The 24413-nt window shown below is 44.7% G+C and overlaps 1 long non-coding RNA gene across 2 annotated transcripts; it reads right to left on the bottom strand.

Moving 5' to 3' along the window:
- Positions 1-15751: 15751 nt before the first annotated feature.
- Positions 15752-22746, bottom strand: LOC128326777 (uncharacterized). 2 transcript variants are annotated; one of them, XR_008308266.1, is made up of 3 exons: positions 21476-22746; positions 19441-19636; positions 15752-18022 (listed from the first exon to the last, which is right to left on the bottom strand). It is a non-coding gene; the product is annotated as an uncharacterized LOC128326777 (long non-coding RNA). The 2 variants fall into 2 exon arrangements; XR_008308265.1 differs by having other exon boundaries at positions 15752-19636.
- Between the last annotated feature and the right edge of the window lie 1667 nt (positions 22747-24413).

The following is a 24413-nucleotide window of genomic DNA, read 5'->3' as shown; positions in this document are numbered from 1 at the left end:
GCCAGATCTCCGGACCAGTTCAGCGGTCCGTAAAAGGACCTCTGAACCAGTTCATGCACATCCCTATTAGGCAGTCCACAAGTTAGCCGTCTTGTGCCTCAAATGTTCACGCATCCACCATCTTGGATCGGGGTGGATGATATCATTACAAACTACATCATCAAGGTGTCCCTACATGTCACTCACTACAACTGTTCCAAATTTGGTTTAAATTGTTTAGGTGGTTCATAATGACGTTGAAGGAATTTAACCACTGTGCTTATCCTCAAAAGTACAAGGTATCTACTTGTCCAGAAAGGGGTGTGTTCTTAAAATCCAGAATATGATGGCAAATTGCCAGATTGGTCAGTTTTGAACATTGGCAACCATAATGGGGGTCTGTGTGGATTAGGAAGAGCTTTAACTTTAAAATTTTGGATTAATCTTTCATTTCTCATTTAGCTTTCTACTTAATCTCACTCTCACTATTTCACTCAATGCAAATTAATGTTGCCCTGTGGTCATGCAGACCTTCCCAAGGCTGAATTGGCTTTTCTGTTTTAAATTACCTTAATTTATGTTCCCCTCCCAAATTATAACCTTTAGGGGTGCAATTCCTCATGCTTGGTCCTCAGTCCAGACATAAATTGGCTTGGGTTTTGATTTTATCTGTAAAAGTTGTCTAATAAATAAAGGAGAGGAGATATTTAATTTTACCACTTTAGACCCACCTTAACTCGAAACAACTTTATTTCAAAACTCCATCTGTGGAGTGCCTCTCATCCCTGTGTGATAAACGGCCTTGTGTGAAGAAATTTGGTTTGGAAATTACTGTGTTATAAACATTAGAAAACTGCCCGCTGAGCATGCACAATCCATTACCTCCTTTGCTAATTTAAGATTGCACCCCAAATGTGATTAATGTTCCCAGGTGTGGCTATTTGTTAGTGCTCTCAGAGAAATTATAAATGGAAAAGATCTACAGCATCTGTAATTCACTGAGGATCTCCATGGCCAAAGGATTCTTTCCTGTAATAGGCATAGTTGTCATGTGGCAGGGAAGAATAATTAGAGGAAAGGACGCTGCCTTCTTCAAATATCAAAGATAATACATTTTACAAGAATGGAGGAATTTCGCTCCTCCTTAAATCTCCTCTCTATCTGCTTCACCGTGGGTTTGTCCTCTGAATTCTTCTTCTCTAACCAGGACACCAGAATGTATGAAGAACCCTGCTGAATCAGGAACTAAGGAATGCTAGACTAAGCCTAGAGCCATTTCATGGCTGATAGTAAGTAGGGGTGTGCACCAACCATTTGCTGCCAAACTGGTTCGCCTCAAACTGGGCTGGTTCGGCGGCTCAATTGGAAACCGAACGGAACCAAGCCCAGTTTGGGCAAACCGGTTCGGCAGCGGCAGGTGGCTGGGTGGGGGCAGTGAGAGAGGTAGTAAGGTTCTTATCCTTCCAGCTTGGCAACTCCAGCCACTGTTTGCTCCCCGGTACAGCCCCAAGTGCACACAATGCCTTGTTTAGGAAGGCTGCCCATGAGACAGTGGCATGGTTCCAGCCTCCGTGCATCCATGGAGGCCAGAACTGTGCCACTGCCTCATGAGCATTTTCCTAAGCAAGACAAAACATGCACTTGGGGCCGCACCAGTGGGGCAAGTGGCAGTGCTGGAAGCAGCTCCAGCCAGATAAAAGCCCCGGTACCTCTCTGGCTGTACTTGACCAGCCACCACCTGAAGCATCAAACCAATTCAGTCAAATGGGCCAGATTGGCCAGTTGGTTTGACCAAACCATTTCGGCGGCATGCAGTTCAGCTCAAATTCAATTCAAATTTGAGCTGAACCATGATTTTTGGTTTGTGCATACTCCTAATAGTAAGGCTTATGGGTGCAAAAGGAACACAATTATCTATCTATCTATCTATCTATCTATCTATCTATCTATCTATCTATCTATCTAAAATATTTATATCCTGCCACTCCAGTGCAATACTGCTTGGGGTGGCTCACAAAAAACGAGAAAACAATCACAGAGCATAACAGTAATAAAATAAATAAGAACAGGACCCAGTTAAATCCAGATTTAAAAGCTGAAAGTTAAAAGTTAGAGTAAAATTGCCATTTACATAAACAAACAAACAAACAAACAAATACCCAACAGATATAGCTGCAGAAGAATCCTTTGGGATTAGACCAATGACCCATCTAGTCCAGTAACCTGTTTCCAACCAGATGCTTCTGGGAAGCCCATAGGAACATAGGATGCCACCTTATATTGAGTCAGACCACTGGTCCATCTGGCTCAGCATTGTTTACACGAACTGGCAATGACTCTCCAAGGCTTCAGAAAGAGGTTTCTCTCCTACCTGGAGATGTCAGGGACTGAAACTGAGGTGCTCTACCACTGAACTATGGCTCAGAAGCCCTACCCTCCTTTCTTGTAATTTTTTTGTGAAATTTAAAGGGGACAGCTTACCGTTCTTTGGTGGTGGTGGTGGTGGTGGTGGTGTCAGCAGCAGCAGTGGGTGTCATTCCTTTTTACAGTTCACACTTGCACATCTACAAGCAGTGGTGATGTCACGTGTCATTCTGAGAGATTCTCAAAGAAACAATAGTAGCTGACAGCCAGCAGAGAAATGTCTCCAGGCTTTTCAGGTCATCCCAAGAAATGGTCAAAATTCTTTCCCACATTTTTGCTGCCTGTAAATATGGTGTAGAAAATGAGAGGGACATTTTGGATCAGCACTATAAAGTGTAAAAGCTATTCCTAATGGTTGCCACTTGGCAGCTGCCATGTTTCTTCCCCCACCTCAGTTCTTGGGATTAATTCAACATTGAGGCTTTGTAGGAAAAAAACATATGAGCCTCTGCATTATGAAAATGGTATGAAGAAAAAGGTTGAAATGGAAATGGTTCTGAAAGAAATAAAACCAAATAAAGGGTTTAATAATCAGGAGTTCACATAATTTTTAAGACTAGGTTAACAAGTGAGTACCAGAGGAAAGGGTTTGGTACTCACAAATATCAGACATCTCACTAGCTCCTCTTCCTCCACCACTTGCATGGCACAGACCTTCACTCACCATGGGCAGCCCTTGCCAATGCTCCTACCACCCTCAGTGCTGCCGCCGCCCTGGGGGCCTGCCAGCAGTTCTCAGGGCCTGCCAGTGGTTCCCTGGGCCTTTCAGAAGCAGAAAAGGCCCCATTCCTGTCTGCAGACAAGAACGATGCCTTTTCTATTCTGAGTGGCCAGAAAGCCACAGGGAATGAACTGTGTGCTGTCCATTCCCAATGGCTTACCAGCCACTCAAAAAGGGTAGGGCCCTGTTCAAGTCTGCAGAGAAGAATTGGGTCTTTTTTGCTTCTGAAAGGTGTGAAGAACCACCAGCAAGTGGCAGCATGGCAGTGAAGGTGGCAAGGGAGTGGCGGTGAAGGCGGGTGGTGGAAGGAGGGGCCAGGCTAGCAAGGGGACCCCAGTTGACACTCATGTGGGCATTTTTTGAATGTTTGGGGTACTCTTTTACACATTTTTGGTACTACTTAGGTGAATTCCTGTTAACAATGGACAGATTGAAACACATCACAAAATACTTCTTGCACACCCTTAGTAAGCATCAAACACCCCAACTGTCCCTGCTTTACAGCCCCTATTTCTGGCACCTGCCTGAAAAATTATAAAATTATTATCTCTGAGTTTTCTGTAGAAATTCTGCCTCTCTTTCCCCCCCCCTTAGTGTGTTTGGTAGTTTTGCTATTCTTTGGGATTCTTCCTCTGCATAAGTCTTAAATCTCTGATTGGTGTTAGTGTTGGTGAATGTGCCTAGGCTACGTTATATATACATATTACTGGATCCACATAGACACAAAAAACACACCAGTGTCCTGCTTCCCTTTCATCTCTCCCGAGCTGCCTATCAAAATAGTAAATGTTGTTGAATGTAAATATAACAAAGAGTCTTGTGACACTTTAAAGACTAACAGATTTATTATGGCATAAGGTTTTTTGGACTAGTGTCCACACCATCAGATGCACAATAAATCTGCTAGTCTTTAAGGTGCTGCAAAACTCTTTTTCTCCTGCAGCATGCCTGCCCCTTTGGAATTTGTTGTTGAATATGTTTGAGTTGATGAGCTGCAGCTATTCTGTACGTACAACCAGATCTATTGTGAGAATAAACCATTTCCAGGCAGCAGCACAGCACTCCTGCCATTGTTTCCCAAGGAGGAACACGGTGCTGGAGCCCAGAAATAGTTTATAGTCTTTCTGCAGCAGACTCATAGCTATGCCATCAGGGCTGCCTTTTAGGTTGCACAGCAGGTATCTACCACTAATGGAGGCCTGCACATCATGTCAGCCGCTATGTATATGTTGTGAGTGATGGGTGTTGCATCCTGCTGTTTACGGTACATGTGGACTTAGTACAAGCTCTTTCTCAAAACCATTTTGAAGAGGAGAGCTGGTCTTATTTATGTATTTATGTATTTATTTGAAACATTTAATATACCGCCCCCTCCGAAGACTCTGGACAGTGCACAAAAACTTGCAAAACAAGACAACATTAAAAATTACATTCCAAATTAAAAACTAAAGTAACTAACAACAAAGGGGGGTGGAAACAAATAGGTAAACTACAGGGCAAAAGCCTGGCAAAAAAGAAAAGTCTTCAATAGAGATTTGAAAATCAGTAAGGAAGGGGCTAAACGAAGCTGAAGGGGAAGAGAGTTCCAAATAAGTGGGGCAGCAACCGAAAAGGCCTTTTCACGGGTCCCAGCACCCCGAACCTCCCGAAAATCAGGGACCGACAAAAGGGCCATCTGAGATTATCTAACTGGATGAGATGTAACTGGATGGGAGAGGTGGGTCTGTAGGTAGTGGTGTGGTAAGGAGCATGCATTGTCCCCTTTGCTAAGCAGAATCTGCCTTAGTTTGCATTTGGATGGGATACAACGTGTGAGTGCTGTAAGATATTCCCCTTATGGGGTCATTGCTCAGTGGGAAAGCATCTGCCTGCTTGGACCCCAAGTAGGTCCCAAGTTCACTCCCTGCCATCTCCAGATAGGCCTGGGAAAAACTCCTGCCTGAAACCTTGGAGAGTATTGTCAGTGTAGATAATACTGAGCTAGATGGACCAATGGTCTTATTCTGTATAAGGCAGCTTCATATGTTCCTATGGACTTCCTCCTCCTGCAAGAACTAGATTGTACCCCCTTGGGTACAGTTTTAGTATTTTTCTTTTATTCACACTAGATATGCACACAGCATCTTTAGTACTCTGTAGAATTTGCCGTTTGTTTACAAAATCAGAAGAACAGTGTAAGGTGACTTTGAAAAGACATCTCCATTAAAAAAAAATGCAAACTATGAAAACTGCAGACTATTTAAAAAATCACAATGGCTAAGAGTGGAGGAGAAAACATGAAAAGAGATCTCTTTTAATGAAGCTTGTTCAATAGGCAGTGGTACGTATAATTGGTTTTTTAAAAATTGTTTTCAATAATCCTGATTCTGGGAGGAGGAGGAAGAGGAGGAGGAGGAGGAGGAATAAATGGAACGAGTGCACAAGTGGAAGGATTTGGAAATGTCTGTCTGTTGACCTTTGGTGGCCACAATGGCCGCTGCAGCAATATAGTTTTCTGGATGGCTCTCTGCGCTCCCAAAGGATGGCTGTCTACACTCTACTGGAAGACCTACGGTGAGGTAGACCCAACTCCAGATGATTGGTTCAACTGTTGAACTGCTCTTCGCATTACAAAGAATCTCTTAATGAACAATCAAAATCTACCTTCCTGTAACTTAATGTTGATCTCATTGGCCACTGTGTGTATGAAACAGGATACTGTATGAAACGGACCTTTATTCTGTTCCTGCAGGGTCTTTCTTCTTTTCTTAATTAGAACACAAATCAGTGGATCCTCTACAGTGTCATAATATTATAACATTACAAATGTGATATTAAAGAAAGAGCTTTCCACCACCCCCTGCCCCGCCTCAGCTTTTACCCATGCAGGCACACAGATAACTTTATTTTTGTAAGGTAGTAGGAAGCAATCCCACTTAATAGCACTGAGTGCAAAATTCAGCAGTGACTGAAGAGAGCACAACACCACCACACCCCTTTTACTGGCCATGTCCCCTGATGCAGGTACCAGTGTCAATGGATTGGGCCAACTGGGCCACTTCCATCTCACCTCCGTCCCCGCCTCCCCCCGGCTTCCGTTGTTGTAGCTTTTGAGCAAGTGTGGGGATGGATGGGATTTTAAATCCATCCATCTCTGCATTCACTCAAAGCCTACAGTGGTGGCAGAAGGAGACACGTGAGGCACTGCCCCTACCTCTTCTCACAACACTGTAACTTCTGAGCATGCATGTGGATGGATGGGGTTAAAACTCAATCCATTGCTGAATGTGCTCAGAAACTACGGTGCTGGGAGAAGGGAGAAAGGGAAGATGGTGGGTTGTACTGGGAGTGTTAGACAATTCCTGTGGGCAGTGGCAGTGGGCCAAGAGGCCCATACTTGCCACCCCAAAGTGTGAGTACCACCTGAGGTCATCACCTCACCTCACCTCATTAGGGAGCTGCCTCTGTTTGCACTCTAGTCCTAAAACACACATACTCAGAACTCATTTTTGGATGAGCAGTATATAAATGAAATAAATAAAACAATAATAAAAATGAATAAAAATAAAATAAAGAACACCTGGTTTACACATACACCTGCATGGGATAAGAATGAGTTGGTAGAATCCTGAGCCGGTAGGCTGGACCGCACTACTTCAGACCACAGGTCTACCACTGCTGAATGCTCTCTTGTGCAAAACAGAGAAACCTGAAAACAGAAAACTAAAAATAAACATGCAAGCAGAAAACTAACCCATCAGGCAGAAAAACTCTAGGGCAGCCTTAGCCTGCTATGCCGGTTGTCTAGATGTAAGGAGTGAACAGATGAGAGTTCAATAATTTGCCTCTCTGCACCTGAAGTCTGAAGTGGTCTAGTCCAGGAGTTCCCAACCTGTGGTCCTTCGAATGCTGCTGAACAACAACTCCCACCATCCTCAGCCACCATAAGTTGTGGCTGGGGATGATGGGAGTTGTAGTCAACAACATCTGGAGCAAGGATTCTCAACGTTGGGTCCCCAGATGTTATTGGACTTCAACTCCCATAATCCCAAGCCCCAGTGGTTGGTGGGGGATTATGGGAGTTGAAGTCCAATAACATCTGGGGACCCAACGTTGAGAATTCCTAATCTGGAGGATCAGAGGTTGGGAACCTCTGGTCTAGTCCATGCTACCATTCCATTCCATTCTTTTGCCTCTCTAAATGAGTACCCAGAATGTTGGGGGCAATATGCTAAACCATTGTAAACCACATAGAGAGCTCCGGCTATAAAGCGGTATATAAATGTAAGTGCTATTGCTATTGCTAAACCCATCCTAAGTCTCAAACTGACCTCCCTCCTAAATAAGGTTGTTTAGAATGGTAACTTTCAGCTTCAGGTTCTAATGGGAGCTAAATGAGTTCAGCATTAGCAGATTTCCTGGCTGTTTCCATTTTAAACAAGAAGAAATACCATTCTGTTTTAGAATCTATTATCTCTAGGCTTGTGGCAGCGTGTTTGTTTTTCACTAATTGCCACTGATCCGCAGTGTGCCGTGCCACTCTTCCTCTTTTGTTTGAAAGATCCTCAAAAGGACATGAATAAAAGCCAGGGAAAACTGCTAATTTTTTTTTAAACAAATAACTGTTTTAGAATCAGGTCATGCTATTTAAAGAGTGATCTATCAGAACAGAAAATGGAATTTCTTTAATTAGCTTTAGAAATTCAAGTTGACAGTGTCCCTCTAAGCCTATTACATCTTGTTCTGTCCTTGTTGGCTAATGAGAATAATTGGTCTCTGTCCTTTAAAAAAAAAAAAAACTTTCTATGTTGATATGACTAGATTATTGCATTGCAGTGATATATTAATAACTCACCCTGGAGTTAGACAGGACCCTGGATTCTAGTTTAAAGCTACAGTATTCAGTTGTTGGCATTGCAGGACTTGATTAAATATTAAGGTCATGCACATGACCAAACTCAGATTGGCTGGGGGGAAGCAGGATCCTACCTTCCCACACCAGTCAACCTAAGCCTGTTCCTGCTGTTGCCACTAGCGTGCCAGCAGGAGCAGCACAACAGCTATGTCTTGAGCAGAGATCCGGAGAAAGAAATCCTCCAGAGTCCCAGAATGCATTGCACAGGCTGCCCGTGTCAATGTAGAAGCTCCCAGTTTCCTGCCCCCTCTGGATGCAGTAGGGGTGTGCACAAAACTGTTTGAGTCCAAACCAGACCAGTAGTGGTTCTCACTCCCCCTGCCGTTCCTCATGCCAAAAATCGCCCAGTTCAGGCCTTTTCTTGGCCTTTCCCCCTCCATTTTGGAGGCCACTGCACTTGCGCAATGGGCCCTTGCATGGCCTGGGTCATGACTAAAGTACTATTTAAAAAAAAAAAAATGACTCACAAACTCCCCAAACAGCTGGCAGAGTGGGTTTTGGTCTGGGGTCAGACTGAATAGGGAGTGGTTCGGTTTGACCCCAAACACTTGGATGTCGATCCTGTTTGCACATCCCTAGTATGCAGCACTCCCTGGCAGTGTTCCTTCTAACAGGGATTCCCAGATGTTGTTGACTACAGCTCCCAGACTCCCCAGATGCAATGGCTTTTGCTTGGGGATTCTGGGAGTTGTAGTCAACAACATCTGGGAATCCCTGTTAGAGGGAATACTGCTCCCTGGTGGAGATTGCACCAGGCTGCTGGGAGCTACTGCGAACAGCCCAATCATGCAGAAGATTGAGACTGTGTGGTAGGAGGGGCTTTTCCTCATTTGCCTTGGTAAAGGCCAGGATATAAATGTCGGGTAACCCTGGTCTGGGGCAGCAGGGTAGGTGGAGGTTCTACAGCTCCACAAGAGCCTGGGGAATTGCATTTACTGCCCGCTATTCTGGAAGACTTTGGTTTGGGGAAGTATATAAATGTGTTAAATAAATATATAATAAAATAAGTGTTGGTCGTGTGAATGACCTTATTGTTTGGAACAAAAGCTCTGAGCTGTGTGTTTGTGTATGTGAGGACTGAACACACATGTGTTCATGTGTGAACACTTCAAAGAGGTGTGCTCATTTGAGCAAATGATGGAGATAATACTTCTCTCTTCTTTCCTCTATGAAAAGAGAAATTCTATTTCAGATTGCGGGGGGAAGTTTAAGACACAGCTTCTGGATTGCTGAATGGGGAGATCACTGCTCAGTAAGGCTCAGCGGCAGTCCTTTCATGAGGCAAGGTGAGGCAGTGGCTTCAATCAGCAGATTATTGCAGCACTAGCAAATAGCCCAGGAAAACCGTTGTGTGCACAGCAGCACTAAAGCTGTGTCCCACATGTTAGATCCCTGAAACAGAAATGGTGGGAGGCAGCTAGAGGGCAACTGCTTTTCTGAGGGGTCGCTTGTGTTCCCCTCTTCCCAAGCCACCCTTGGCCACTGTGGAACTAAATGTTCGAAGTCTTTTTGCTGCTACTGACGAAGGGCCAGATCTTTAACTTTGACACAGCAGTTCAGGGCATGTTTGTGCAAATGACACTCTCCTGTCCCCTACCCTCTTGTACTTTAGCCTCAACAAATCCAAGCCAAATCTGGGGTTCAGGAATAGTTGGGGGCTGCTGCCATGTTTCTTTCTGTGCACACTTCTGAGAACAGGAGGACCATTTGAAGGACTTCAATTCCTGTGTTTGTTTAAAAAATGATGGGGTTGGTTGAGCTATCAAAATATGTGTGTGTGTGTGTGTGTGTGTGTGTGTGTGTGTGTGTGTGTTTGTGGGTGGGGAGGAATTAATCAAATAAGCAGCTGACCCATGATTTTTAAATGACAAGCTATTCTTTGTTTTTAAACTGGGGTATTTGCTTTTATATTAAGAGATAATAGCTCATCTTTTGCAAACAACATCAATTCATTTGCCAGGTTTTAAGATCAAGCTTGTAGCAGTTCAGCTTATCTCTTCACTTGTACTATTGCTGAGGATGCCTGTGTTAAAACCTGCACTTAATCAGTCAGCAAGTCACTAACCGAAGTTTGCTCACACAAGTTGTCTGGAAACCAAGCTAGAGAGTCATACCCTGGTTTACCAACCAGTACTCAATGAGGTAATTATCACGATCAGCCCGTGATAGAGCAGTGCCAGGTAGGGCTGATTGTGAGAACTGTCAGGATCACCCCCGATCCTGACACTTCTCCACTGGGTAGACTATGTCTGAAATCTGGGCTAAAAGTGAGGTAGGAGGATGTGTGCACACCTCATAGGAACATAGGAACATAGGAAGCTGCCATATATTGAGTCAGGCCATTGGTCTAGCTAGCTCAGTATTGTCTTCACAAATTGGCAGGAGCTTCTCCAAGGTTGCAGGCAGGAATCTCTCTCAGCCCTATCTTGGAGATGCTGCCAGGGAGGGAACTTGGAACCTTTTGCTCTTCCCAGAGTGGCTTCATCCCCTGAGGGGAATATCTTACAGTGCTCACACATTAAGTCTCCCATTCAGATGCAACCAGGGCAGACCCTGCTTAGCTAAGGGGACAAGTCATGCTTGCTACCACAAGACCAGCTCTCCTCAATGTAACCACCTCCTATCCCACTGCCTCACCTTCTCAGTGGGACCACCTCCTATTCCACTGCCCAATCATGTGGACAAGTGGGCTGCCAGCAGCCATACTCACCATAGAGCCAGGAGGAAGGAGCAGCCTGGCAACTGGGAGATGTTCCTATCTGGGATAACTGGCGGCCAGGCTTCGCTCCCTCCGCCAGTTGCCTGCTATGCGCCTCACCGCCCCACCACTCATGTTGGTGCATAAATGGCAGATCCTTGGTCTGGTTCCAGATCATGTGGGAGGAGGTAGGTAGTATCCTGCCTTCCCCCCAGGCCTCCCCACCCCCATTCCCAGTGGTATGTGAATCACCTTCAGGTGTCTTGACTCTTGACTGAGTAGCTTTCACTTTATAACACAGGGCTGGCAAGCCTGAGCCTCTCCAGCTGTTGTTGGATGACAATTCTCATCACCCCCAGTCTCAATGGCCATTGTGTCTGGAGATGATGGGCTTTGTAGTCCAACAGTTAGAAAGCCACAGGCCAGCCACCTCTGCTATATGACATCTGCTATCAGATCAAGTGAAGCTATCACCAGAAAGCAGCAACTGTTTGAATAAATATGACATGTTCTCTCTGACCTGTACTGAAAGAGGCCTGAGGAAGAACAGCTGCCATGACTGGTATGCCTCCGTTATTGATATTCCTGATGTACTTCAAATGAAAATCTCTTTCAAGTGAATGCTTACTGTGCTTCTTGCCAGACCAGTTCTGAAGACTTCTAACCCATTTGTTTGTCAGTCATATCAGACTTAGCAGCTGATCCTTTTCTTCTGTGTCATGTTCTGGGTTGCAGCTGCTTTGATCCCCCGGTTTTTTGTGTTGTCTGAGGAAGTACCTCCGGTCACATGATCAATCGTGTGATGTTTTTTCAGCAGAATATTACTTGCAATGCCATTGAGATGAGGACAATTGGGAAGAGAAGCCCAGGCAAGGGAGCTGATGTCATTGGTCCTGAAGAGACCACCAATGGCCTGAGTGAATTCAATTCAATCCTTTCCCCAAATTCCTAGGGGCTTCTACTAGTTATAGAAAACACAAAGTCTTGTAGTACTTTAAATACTGACACATTTACTGTATAAATCAGGGATTCCCAACCTGTGGTACTCCAGATGTTGCTGAACTACAACTCCCATCACCCCAGCTGTAGTTTATTGTGGCTGAGGATGATGGGAGTTGTAGTTTAGCATCATCTGGAGTACCTCTGGTATAAACATTGAGGCCAAATGGTCACTCCAAGAGGCAAGAGGTATTGTCTCTTGGAGTGAGACTTTCCTCCATATGGCCCACCAAAGCCCAACCCTGTTTAGTTTGAGAAGACAGGTGAAACTGTTCCTTAGACAGGCCTGTAGAAAAAGAAACTTTATCATCAAGTTTGGGGAAGCATTCTGATTTGCTAGTGAATATGTATTTCTATAAGATTGTAGATTTGTGCTATGCTGAATTTTCATCCCTGGAAATTTGAGGGGCAAAAAGCTTCCAGGAACATGGAGCATCCACTGAAAAAAAACCATGTGTACCTTTTTCACATTTGTTTGGCCATATTACAGCCACTGTGTTCCCCTTCTCTATTGCTCATTCACTTTCATTTTGTTCACAGACTCTCTTCTTTCTCACATCATTCCCAGGGATCTTGTTGAGTGACATTACGTTGTGTCATGTTGTTGTGCCATGTAACAAGTTGGATTTGATATTTGACTACATCATTGAGGGAAAGCAAAGCCAGCTGCATTGCCCTCAGCCTGAAGAAGTGGAAGAAGGGTATGTGTGGCCCGACTGTTGAGACAACTTTGCTGCAGCTCCCTGTTTTGCAGTACTATGTTGCATTGGTTCCCCAACTGTAGCATAACACAGGAAAACATGGAAGATCTCTTTCCTCCACCTTCCAATCCCCTCGGAAGAGTTAGCTGCTAGATAAGATAAGCACAGATTTAAAAAATAGAGGGGGAAAATGCTGCTCTAAATAATCTCCAGCATTCTCCATTTGTCTCTGGGAGAGCTTTCAGAATCTGTGATTCAGTCTCTCACTGACACTTGCCTACTTTTCCCATGATGAGTGTAACATGTAGGCACAGTGGCAGCCCAAGACCACAACATGCCTGAGGCAAATGCCACTGCCCCCACTAGCAGGTTCCCACCTTCACCTCACCTCCTCCATTGCCTCCTTTGTGGTACAACCTCTTGACTCGATGCATGCCCTTCAGTGCCTCCCTCCCACACCACTGGGCTGGTTGGGAAAAGGGATATGGAGTGTTTAGAGTGTCTCCAGTACTCTATTTACCTTTTAGCATTTCCTCTTGTGTTCCATCCCCCTTTTCTTAACCATACCAGCAGCACAGAAGGAAGGTGCAGAAGAATGCATGCTAAGCGAAGTGACAGCAGGTGCTGCTACAGCGAAGAGGAAGAGGACCATTTCGGAGTGGCCCTTTGCTGCAGAGGGTAGCAGGCAGCAGAGGGAGGCAGGTGAGGTGATGGGGAATTTTCCCACAGCACACCCAGTAATCCACCACTTGGGTAACTGCTTTACCTCACCTCATTAAAGGACCACACCTGTGTATCCAGGCTCTTTGAGAGAAGGAACAAATATTTTCCTTAGCTTAGCAGAGCCTATGGACATCTTATATAGTGTTGTGATCTACACCAGCAGCTCATTCAAGCAGATTATTCCACTAGAGCAGGCTTCCCCAACCTGCGGCCCTCCAGATGTTGCTGAACTACAACTCCCAGCATACCCAGCCACAATAAATTGTGGCTAGGGATGCTGGGAGTTGTAGTTCAGCAACATCTGGAGGGCCGCAGGTTGGGGAAGCCTGCTCTAGAGAACAGTAGGGATGTGCACGGAACCACAGCAGGGAGTCTTGAAGGCGGTGGGGGTACTGCTTTAAGAGCAGTGGGAGGGGCACCCTCCCCTCCCACTGCTTTCCCTCCACCGGCGTCCATTTTATTCCAATCCCATTGGGGCAGCAGCATACCTCCCTGCTGCCCCATTGCCCCCATTGTCCGGATATGACCGGAAGTCCCCGATGCGCCTGCGTGTGCTGGCAGAGGCACGCACATTTGCACTGGAGACTTCCGGTCATATTCGGACCACGGGGGCAATGGGGCATCAGGGCCACCCCGATGGGCTTGGAATAAAATGGACTCCGGCAAGGGTAAGCTCACCCTCCTCCGCTCTTAAAGTTAGACACCCCCTACCGTTGAACCGGCAGAACTGCCGGTTCTTCAGACTGGTTCAAAGGCCCATAAAGGGCCTCTGAACTGGTTCCCTAAACATCCCTAGAAAACAGTGATCCAATTCATATGAACTACAAATACTAGACTACTCTTTCTGTAACTCTCATCATGGACCTTGTCTTCAGAATATTCCTACACACACACACACCTCTAGGCCCTCAGGTTTCTAGAACACTCTTTGAACAGTATCTTCACAAACATCCCACCTGCTAAGGCCTGCCGCTGGAAATGCATAAGATATGCATTCCATATTTTGGTTACAATAGCTATACTCAGGGCTGCAGAAATCCACTAGTCTACTAGTCTGTGACGAGTGAAAAAAGTCCTGATGAGCAATGTACCAACATAGGTTGGTGAGTAAAATGTTTTATCTGGCTGAGAAACTGAGCCAACATTTCTTCACCCCTGCTTATACTACAAATGTCTATCATTTGTTAACCAGTTTAACTCTTGTAGCTTCTCTCAAAGAATCATGAGTATTACAGTTTGATGAAGAGTTCTTTATTAGAGATACAACTGCAGTTCCAGAGGTCACAGGGCAGAGGAAATCACAATTAAACCCATTTAAATATGTAGTATAGTTACATCCCATTCGCAGGGACTGTCCGCTGAGCAATTTCCATTGGCAAGCACTGCCAAACTTGAGTCATTGAAAATCCCTTCTGTAACAAGGGGTGGTGTATTTTGGGGTAGAGTGATGTCACAAGTCCAGCTGGAATATAGAGCTGTTTCTATATTCATTTTGAAGTTTCATTTTTTTTAAATGAATGCCTTTAACTGACAATTTAAACATCACATGGGTGTGGGCTGGAAGGGACAGCACAGTTGAAAATCTTATTAACACAATTAGCAAATGTTGCCATGGATATTGATGCAGTTATTTTTGGCAGGAAAGCTCTGGGCATGTTCAAAGTCAAAACAATGAATAGGTGAGAACTGCAATACCCTGTCAGGAAGAAATGATTGCTGAGACTGGAAGACACAACCTTTGACCCTAGCCATGTTTCCTGATTGAGAAGGGCTATCTTTGCAGTCAAGAAGATGCCGGCAAACTTAATATATAGTGCCGGCACATCAGTATTTCTGCCACAGAAATGGCGGGTGGAGGGGGAAGAATTTGCAGAGTGACATTTTATCAACAGGTCCATAAAGGAGGAGTAAAGGAGGGAGCAGATGGGCCCAATCTTCCATTTCTCTTACTTTCTAATGGAATTGCCAATGACTTATGATCTAGTGGGACATCAGGAGTTTAGATGGGAAAAAATTATTGGGAAGCTTTGTTCTCTGACAGAAGGGAGGATTGGCATTTAATGGCACATGAAATCCACTCCATCTGGCTTGAACAAAGCTATTATTTTCCCAAGAGTTGTACAGGCCCAGAAAGCATTTTCTGTGTTTCTTCCCCCCACTCTGCTTTTCTCCCAGGACCCATGAATCTCCCTTTCAGATGCCAGGTGTGTTGCAAGCTCAGTGGGAAGCAGTCTAATTCAAGCATCCTGATGAAGATCAGATTCACCGCCTCGGGAACTTTTTCACCTGGACTTTGGAGAGGCCCTCAGAAACCTACTGGCAGATTGCCTTATATCCTGCTTGTTACCTTGGAATCATTTCCAGTGTTCAAAGTCATTTCAGGGACTAGAGAAGCGGGGCAAACAGCTTATCATGTGTCTAATCAGGTATGAACAACTTTGACCACCTGTGCTGCTGCTTCAGGTGGCTGGCAGGCTAACACCAACGTTCCCAGCTTCAGGAGCTTTGGTATCTTCTCTCCACTGCTCCATTGGTGCGGCAAATCCTCCCTCTGTTCAACTCTCTGCCCATTTTTATCCTACACACCACATGGAAAGTACTACTACTACAACTACTACTACTATGAATATTTATATACTTCTCTTCAACCAAAGTTAACAAGGCAGTTTACATAGAAAAATAAATAATACATAAATAAGATGGTCCCCTGTCCCCAAAGGGCTCACAAAATAAAAAGGAAGCATAAGGCAGACACCAGCAACAGCCACTGGATGGAGGGATGCTGTGCTGGGGTTGGATAGGGTCAGTTGCTCTCCCCCTGCTAAATAAAAGAGAATCACCACTTTAAAAAGCATCTCTTTGCTCAGTTAGCAGGGATTAGTACCCTTGAGAGATCACCTTGCGGTGCGTGTGTCCATCCATGTGTGTTGGGGTGTGCACGAACAATTAAATGGCAAACCGTTTCGACGGCTCAATCGTGAACCAAACTGGAGCTGTTTTAGTCAGTGAATGAACCAAATGAAGCCCGGTACAAGTTTACCAGTTCAAAATCGAAGGGCAATGGTGGGGGAGAGATTATAAAGGTAGTCTATGGTAATTACCAGTCCAGTGTGACTGCCGGTGCTGCTGCTTGCCACCCCCCAGTACAGCCCATGTGCTGGCTAAGAGAGCTGGTCTTGTGGTAGCAAGCATGACTTGTCCCCTTAAGCTAAGCAGGATCTGCCCTGGTTGCATACGAAAGGAAGACTAGAAGTGTGAGCATTGTAAGATACTTGCCTTAGGGGATGGAGTCGCTCTGGGATGAGCATCTAGGCTCCAAGTTCCCTCCCTGGCCTCTCCAAGATAGGGCTGAGAGAGATTCCTGCCTGCAGCCTTGGAGACGCTGCTGCCAGTCTGTGTAGACAATACTGAGCAAGATGGACCTATGGTCTGATTCAGTATATGGCAGCTTCCTATGTTCCTATCCCTCTTTAAGCAGGCTGTACATGTGGCAGCGGCACAGTTCCGGCCTCCATGGATGCGCAGAGGCTGGAACTGTGCCTTCTTAAAGAGGGATTCAGCTAATTGCAAAAGTGGCTTCCCAAATAGGTGTGGTGCAGAGAAGGAATGGATTCTGTTGGAAGAAAACTAATTTTTAAAATCTGTTTGCTATGCAGACAGCTAACCAGGTTATTCTCTGGCCAGTATCTGCAACATGTGTAGGGCACAGGTGTAACCTAATTAGTCTGCAAGGGCTTCCTCTATCAGAATTCTGAAGCCTACTTCAGACAAGACTTAACACTTTCTTTTTTTTACACTTCCTACTTTTTAACTTTCTAACATCCAACCTGTGTAACTGTCCGGCTACATGTTCCTGTCTCCTTTAGCCAGCCTGGTTAGGCTTATTGGGTCCAGCCTCAGAGCAGGGACAAGGAGGGGGTTGTGCATCACCCTGTGCCTCCTCCATCCCAGGCTGCTTGCACCTTGTTTCTGCCCCTCTACAGGAGCGCTGACACTCTCCACCAGCCAGCCTCTCATCCCTGGCCAGCCCCTTATATGCCTCCTCACAGGCTATGCATCGCCCACCCTCAATTATGGGGCCAACACCCCTCTTTATTACCTGTAATTGATTACCCCTTACAGCTCTTGCCAATGCCTCTCCACCTTCTCCTGCTCAGACCGCCTCCCTTCGGGAGGCATGCTGCTAATATTATCCTTGCACACGCAACGCCTCCCCTTCGGTCTTATCAGGGCTCTGCTCCTCCTCCACTGGAGCTGAGTCCCTGCCCGATGGTAGTCTTTCCTCCGCCTCTCCCTGGCTGCCACCCGTCCCTGTCTCCTTGGGCCCTCTCACCACTCCATCTTCGGAGGCAAGGACAGCCGGCCACGCCAGACAGTAACAATGCTCATAAAGCACACTGTGAACATTGGTATGTCCTAATAAAGGTATTATTATATTGTCACAGAGCAACAGATTGATGGAGAAATGTCACAGTCAATTTGGATAACTGGGAGATTTTGGCAACTGATCTTCAAATCTTAATAGTTTACTGCTACTTCCCTTAACGATGGGCTGGGAGGTTGATTTCAGCGTTCTTGCTCACCTCTTGCCCTTCTGTGGATCTGAACAGGAAGAGAAGGAGCACAGCAAAACAGGAGGGTCAGAAATAAAAAAGGACTCACAAGTCTCCTTCTCTATAACGGAGGCTTTCTTAAAGATCAGATATCTTCAGGTAACCATAGAAATAAGTGACAGATAGGACTAAGGTCCATCAACCCCTGCAATCTGAGGAAAGTGATAACATGAGATAAGTCTGTTTGATCCTCCTTGCAGCTCTGGAGGAAGCAGAAGAAATCCAGGCTCTGTCGCAGTATGTCTCTTTTTGTAACATTTCATCTTCTTTCTGAAAATCATGTAAAAAGAAATGGTGACAGCAGATCGGGTAGGGATCAGTGTTTAAACTTTCCAAATTCTGTTGCATTGGGTTATCTCTCAGTGTTTTTGTCGCCTTTAGCCATTATTAGAATATTCTTCCAGATGCCTAGAATGATTACAACACATCATTTCCCCTCTGTCTTTTACACCTTGTTTTAACACCTATTTATTTTGGAAGACTTTTCCAAGATAATGTGCCTTGAAATTTTTTGTATATATTTTATTTTAAAATCTTTACCTCTCTGGCTTGTAATCTGTTTCTGCAGCTTATTTATCCTAAAATGTTTGTTTCATTGCAATTTGAATATATGTTTGATTTGCATTAGTTGAGGCTGAATTTTGTTTTTGCTGTTTATGATAAGTTATTGCTTTATGTCTTTCATGCATTGCCTCCCTGTGTACTCTGAATAACTTGTGTTCCACAGATTTCTCTAATATGCAGTAGCTCATCTTTTTAATCTGCTGATAGAGAATCAGAACCTTCATCTGAGAAATAATGGGGGTGGGAATAAACAGTGGGGAAGTTCGAGTCTGGGTGAAAGCTGTAACTTGCTGTAGGGCTGGGAAGACCCCTTAAAAATTAAACTAGATCCAAAAAACCAGAGGGATGTGTTAGAGACAATAGAGAACAATATTTTAGCACTGAAATATTTCCATTATTACACTTTTCTTAATTCCTTCCACTCCAAAAATGTATCGGAATGGTGCAACTGCCTAGAATAGCCTGGAATGGCCCCCCAACTGACAAGCAGCACCCCCAAAATAGTGGAATGGACTGCAGACTAGGGGTATTCCATTCAATTCACTGTCAAATCAATTCAAGTCAAATTGAGGGTAATCCACAAATTCAACACCAAATCAAATTGCCCTCAAAATAAAGGGCCCGAATTGGGGTTGAAGGGAATCATCCCCAATTCAATCTGAATCGAATCCTCAGGGATAGGTGGCCCAAGGATGCTCGTCCCCCCTGCTCAATTGTTCCCACGCGCCTGGTCCTGGCTATTTACATTCTTCAGACATTCTACCTGAATGAAATTATTAGAGGATTGTGTGGATTTGGGAACTATCACCTTTTAGCAGATCACAAGACCAAGAAGTTGAGTATTTATAGTACAACATTTCCAGTGGACTTGTGTTCCTTTAGATGACACTGTACATTTAATAAAGCAGGGAAAGATAAAGACAGAACATACATCTGACTTGCAAAGAGGAGCTCACAAGTCAAAGACAATGGAAGATCTTGGCCGATTTAATAGTAAAGCAAAATTGTATATTTCTACAAGCACAATCCTGCTGTTTCATTATCAGAGGGTTGCGTGAAAAGGAATATGTGGTAAAATTATCCCCAGCAGAAACATGCTCTGAAAACAGACCCAGATATGTTACCATATAATGGCAGTACAGATGTCTGTTGGAAAAAGCTTGCATCGGACAAAGGTGATATACTCTTTGAAAAAACTCCGGATCAACAGATGAAAAGAAAAATCAGGAAGAAAGAAACCAAGACAAAAAGATGAAGTCACCATCCTGGCTGCATCAAACACTCCTGTTGTGTGCTTGTACCACAACTGATGTCTTACACCTGGGAGAGGAAGGAAACAAAAATCAAACTGCTGTCAAGGATAGGCAGTCCTCCTCCTCCAGCCTTGATTGTGAAGCAGAAGCTCCACATTTGTCAAGTATTATTTATTTATTTTATTCATTCGATTTCTATACCGCCCTTGCAAAAATGGCTCAGGGCGGTTTACACAGAGAAATAATAAATAAATAAGATGGATCCCTGTCCCCAAAGGGCTCACAATCTCAAAAGAAACACAAGATAGACACCAGCAACAGTCACTGGAGGTACTGTCCTGGGAGTGGATAGGGCCAGTTACTCTCCCCCTGCTAAATAAAGAGAATCGCCATGTTAAAAGGTGCCTCTTTGCCAAGTTAGCAGGGTACACCTCCAAAACCTCAGCAATCCAACTGAATGGAAGTTATTCAGCTTATTACATGGGAATCCATAAAAAGCTATCCACACATTAGAAATACTGTACTACAAAGGGTGCAACTTACAGGGAAACCTTGTTATCCGTGGATTCATTATCTGTGGATTCGCATATCTGCAGCTGGGGAAAAGACACCCAATCTCGGCATACACAGGAAAAGGAGGGGAAACGCACTGACCTCACATATCATGGAGAGGAGAGCTGGTCTTGTGGTAGCAAGCATGACTTGTCCCTTTAGCTAAGCAGGGTCTGCCCTGGTTGCATATGGGAGATGATGTCTGAGCACTGTAACAGGGGATGGAGCTGCTCTGGGAAGATCAGAAGGTTCCAAATTCCCTCCATGGACCTATAGTCTGACTCAGTATATGGCAGCTTCCTAGGTTTCCTATGTTACTATCTGCAGGTTGGGAGTGGCTGGAAAAGATCACAGAGATCATTTCTGGCCCCCATTTTGTTTCTTGGAGCCTCAAAATTACTCAAATTAAGGGAAAGAACTGGCCATTTTTTGCTGGTTTTTGGCCAATTTGTGGGCATTTTGGGGCACAGCACGACTCAGGGGGGAGAAGCAAAACATGGTAAGAAGCTCCCACCACATTTCCCCACATAATTTGGCTGATCTTTGACAATTTTCAGCAATTTTCAATCCAACGGGGAACCTAACCCCCGCGATCCCATAGCCCCCAATGCTTGATATTCATGGTTTTGGTATCCGTAGCTGTAGCCAGGAATGGAACCCCCGTAAATATTGAGGTCCACCTGAATGGTGAAGATATGAAGCCCTTTAAAGAAGATTGGAAATTTAAAGAAGATTGGAAACCATTCTAGTTGTATCTAAAGAATTACTTTCCTACTATGGACTTTACAGCAGGGTTTGAAATTTAGTAAAAAAGCTGCAGGTTGGGTAGATTAGCTATGTTTGTAAGGGTTTGAATTTATGTTTTGAATTATTATTATAGCAAGGGTAAATTTTATAGTTGATGATTCACGAAGAGATGTGTGCGGAAAGTCCACCTTTTTGTGTGTATTTGCAATGAATGATAATATTACTACTGTTAAAATTAATAAAAACTGAATTTGAAAAAAAAAAAAAAGACATGAAGCCCCACATTTGTCAAGTACACCTCAAAAACCTCAGCAATCCAACCGAATGGAAGTTACTCAGCATATTCCATGGGAATCCATAAAAAGCTATCCACACATTAGAAATACTGCAATACAAAGGGTGCAAATTAATGCTGAAGACATGAAGTCTCTTTTGAATAAGAACTGGCTAGTTGATTCTGTCACTGAGAGCTTCCTAATTACTAGAACCAACTTAGAGACCATTACCAACACAAATGCTGCTCTGAGTGTATTCAGCCCACATATAATGCGTGCCATGCAACTACGTGAATATACTAGTAACATTCATAATTTTGGCATAAACTCACATGTGAAGGACATCTGGTTACTTTCCACCGATGTACATAGCTCTCACTGAATACTGTTGTTTGTGTTTTTTAAGTGGAAAATTATTCTGTACCTGGATTCACAACAAGGCTTCTCCAACAATTATACTGACATGCTGCAAACATTTATAGAGATACAGGCATCTTCAGCAATTAATTGCTCAGAGTGGATAATTCATGCACCACTTGATATACCAGTACAGAATAACTCATTCAACTGTGGATTTTTGGTACGTTTATTTGCACATGTGTTATGCAGTGGGTCAGCAGTACCATTCCCAGCAGACATGACTCCTCTACGACAATGGATTGCTACTGAGGTGCTCTGACACAAATCATTTCCTCCACAGCCAAGTATTTCACAGGGAAAGCCACAGAAAACAATGAAGGAAATAAGGGAGAAAGTCAGAACTCATTTCAAGACAGCCGTTTCCAGAAATGCACCTCAAGGGTCATCATCTATTATCAAATTCCTGTCTTCAGCAGTAGAAGAGTATTACAGGTCTTCTTGGTCCTTGTGCTTAATGGAAGGAGGACACAATGGACCTTTGCCAAGGTATATGCCTGGACTGGTAGCATCTGTCCTGTCTTGAGATAACTGAAGCTCTTCGTGGAATATACAAATGTCCAAAATGTTGTGACTGACAGACATGACAAAAGGAAAAAGAAGGCTACACTCTTTTTCTTAACACAGCCTTCATTATGATGGAGGTTAATAGTGATGCTAACAGAAGATAATTAGAAATGCTTTTTTTAAATGCTAAGTGTAAAGATTTTCTTCAGCACAAAAAAAAGTAGTTGCCAACTGGGAATGACTCCTTCCCATTATGTTTTATAGTTTGGTTACTTTGTTCTGTGTCCCCTCCAGGCTCTGCAGGGGTTAAAAGGTAGCAATCTCTTACAGCCAAGTTTGAGGTAAAAGTTGTCTGCTGCAGAGTTTTGGAGGGAAAGTTAGAATGTGTTGTGATTGGTTGTCTCCAGGCAGAAACAGAAGGTTCTGGCTGCCTGAAGGAAGAAACTCTCTGATTGGTTAAATATATCCCTTTGGAACTGGATAAAAGGGAGGGTTGGACAACCAGGAGGAGGGCTGCATGTGGGAGAAGAGTTCTGTGAGAATACTGCTGAGTGTTATGCATGTGCATGGAACTGGTTTGCCCAGTTTGGCTTGAATCCAGACCAGATTCGAGCTGCTCAATTGAGCCGGGGCTGAGTCTGGTCTGCTGTTGAGCTGCCTCATGAGCCAGCTTGAGGGGCTTGGCAGGTATATTTGTAAAGGGGAATCTGGCAAGGATCCCCTTTTACAAGTAAAGGGCTAGATCAGGGATTCTCAACGTTGGGTCCCCAGATGTTATTGGACTTCAACTCCCATAATTCCCAACCAAAGGCCACTGGGACTAGGGATTATGGGAGTTGAAGTCCAAAACATCTGGGGACCCAACTTTGAGAATCCCTGGGCTAGATGCTGCCGGCGGTGGGGGGAGGTATTCCTTCTTTTACCTTTAAAAACAAGCTGGTGGTGGGGACGCGGTGGCAGCAGGGGCGGCAGCAGTGGGGGCTCATTCCACTCCTCTCCGACCTCACAAATGACAGGCCTTTTGGCCCCTGTGCACACACCGCTGCCATTACAGTGACTTCTGAACATCTGTTCTCTGGCATCTCTAACACATCCCACTGGTTTTGGGATCCAGTTTGATTTTTAAGGGGTCATTCTGGCCCACTCCTGCTTCTAACAATTCCCGGGAAGTTCTACTATGCCTTTCAAATAAGCAAACAGAAAGGGCTTGAGAACTGGGGAGAAGAAGGAGCTTATTTGTGTGGGTATTATTTCTAGCTGCCAGTCATACTCTGCACTTCTCAGCTGGGGAGGGAGCACCAAAGTCATACTTTGGCTAGGGCACCAAAAACTCTAGGGCTGGGCCTGTACACGCTACATAGGGCAATAGTGCTATGAGAGAGGCTGGAGCATCCATCCCTGAATACTCTGGTAGATGGGCTCCTCTCTGTGCTATATGGAAGGATTTGGGGGTAGGGAATGGAAGTCCAGGATGTACACTTAACAGCCTCCATCTGAAAACCCAATTCCACCCTCTCCAGGATCCTTTAAATTGATAGGAAGTCTGCCATCTTTACAGTTTAAATAAATGGAGAGGAATGGTTTGTTCTGATTGTGGGGGGACGGGGAGCTGCAATCCTAGATACACTCAAGTGGGAGTAAGCCCCATTGAATTCAATGGGAATTTCTCAATCAGAATGTCAACTGCTCCACCTCCCCCCCGGATGCCCATGCACTACCCTCACCCAATTTCCCCTCCACTCACGAGGCAGATTTCTTGCTTCTCTTCTGCCTACCAGCCTCCTGCCACACTTAAAGAGTTATACTTGAGCACAATCTTCATTTTGCCAGAGTTCCATGGCAGCAGAAGGGCAGCATGAATGAACAGGTCTCAGTTGCCTTAGCTTTTCCTAAAAACAATTTTGTATACATGGGGTGTTACTTGTCTATACAGAAGCCAGCCCTTTCCCTCTGCATGGCCCTCTTTAACTGCTATACCAGATGGCACAAGGGGACCTTCCATTTGTCTAGTAGAGCGAATGATCACACTGGAAATAAGCATACATGGAAACAGCCGCAGCCCTTGTGATCTGGTGGCTGGAAAAAAGTGGTTTATTCATTGGCTCCAGTCCAGGGTGATCCATGCCTAAGTTAATGTCATACTGCCGGGGAGGGGGGGCACATGAGGGCAAGATGCCAAGCAGCAATAGTAGACTTAATCAGGAGCAGAGGTGGAGCACACCAGGCTAGGGTGAGCACAGGACAACAAGAGCTACAGTAGGAGCAAGCAGACAGGCCAGTCAATATACTCCAAAGTTGTAGGTCAGGAGGTTAAGCAGCAAGGAGCACAGCACTGAAGAAAGTTCT

The sequence above is a fragment of the Hemicordylus capensis genome, chromosome 5 (genome assembly GCF_027244095.1).
Source record: "Hemicordylus capensis ecotype Gifberg chromosome 5, rHemCap1.1.pri, whole genome shotgun sequence".
NCBI lineage: Eukaryota > Metazoa > Chordata > Lepidosauria > Squamata > Cordylidae > Hemicordylus > Hemicordylus capensis.
The sequence above is the reverse complement of the archived record's forward strand: the minus strand, read 5'-3'. Positions and strand labels throughout refer to the sequence as shown.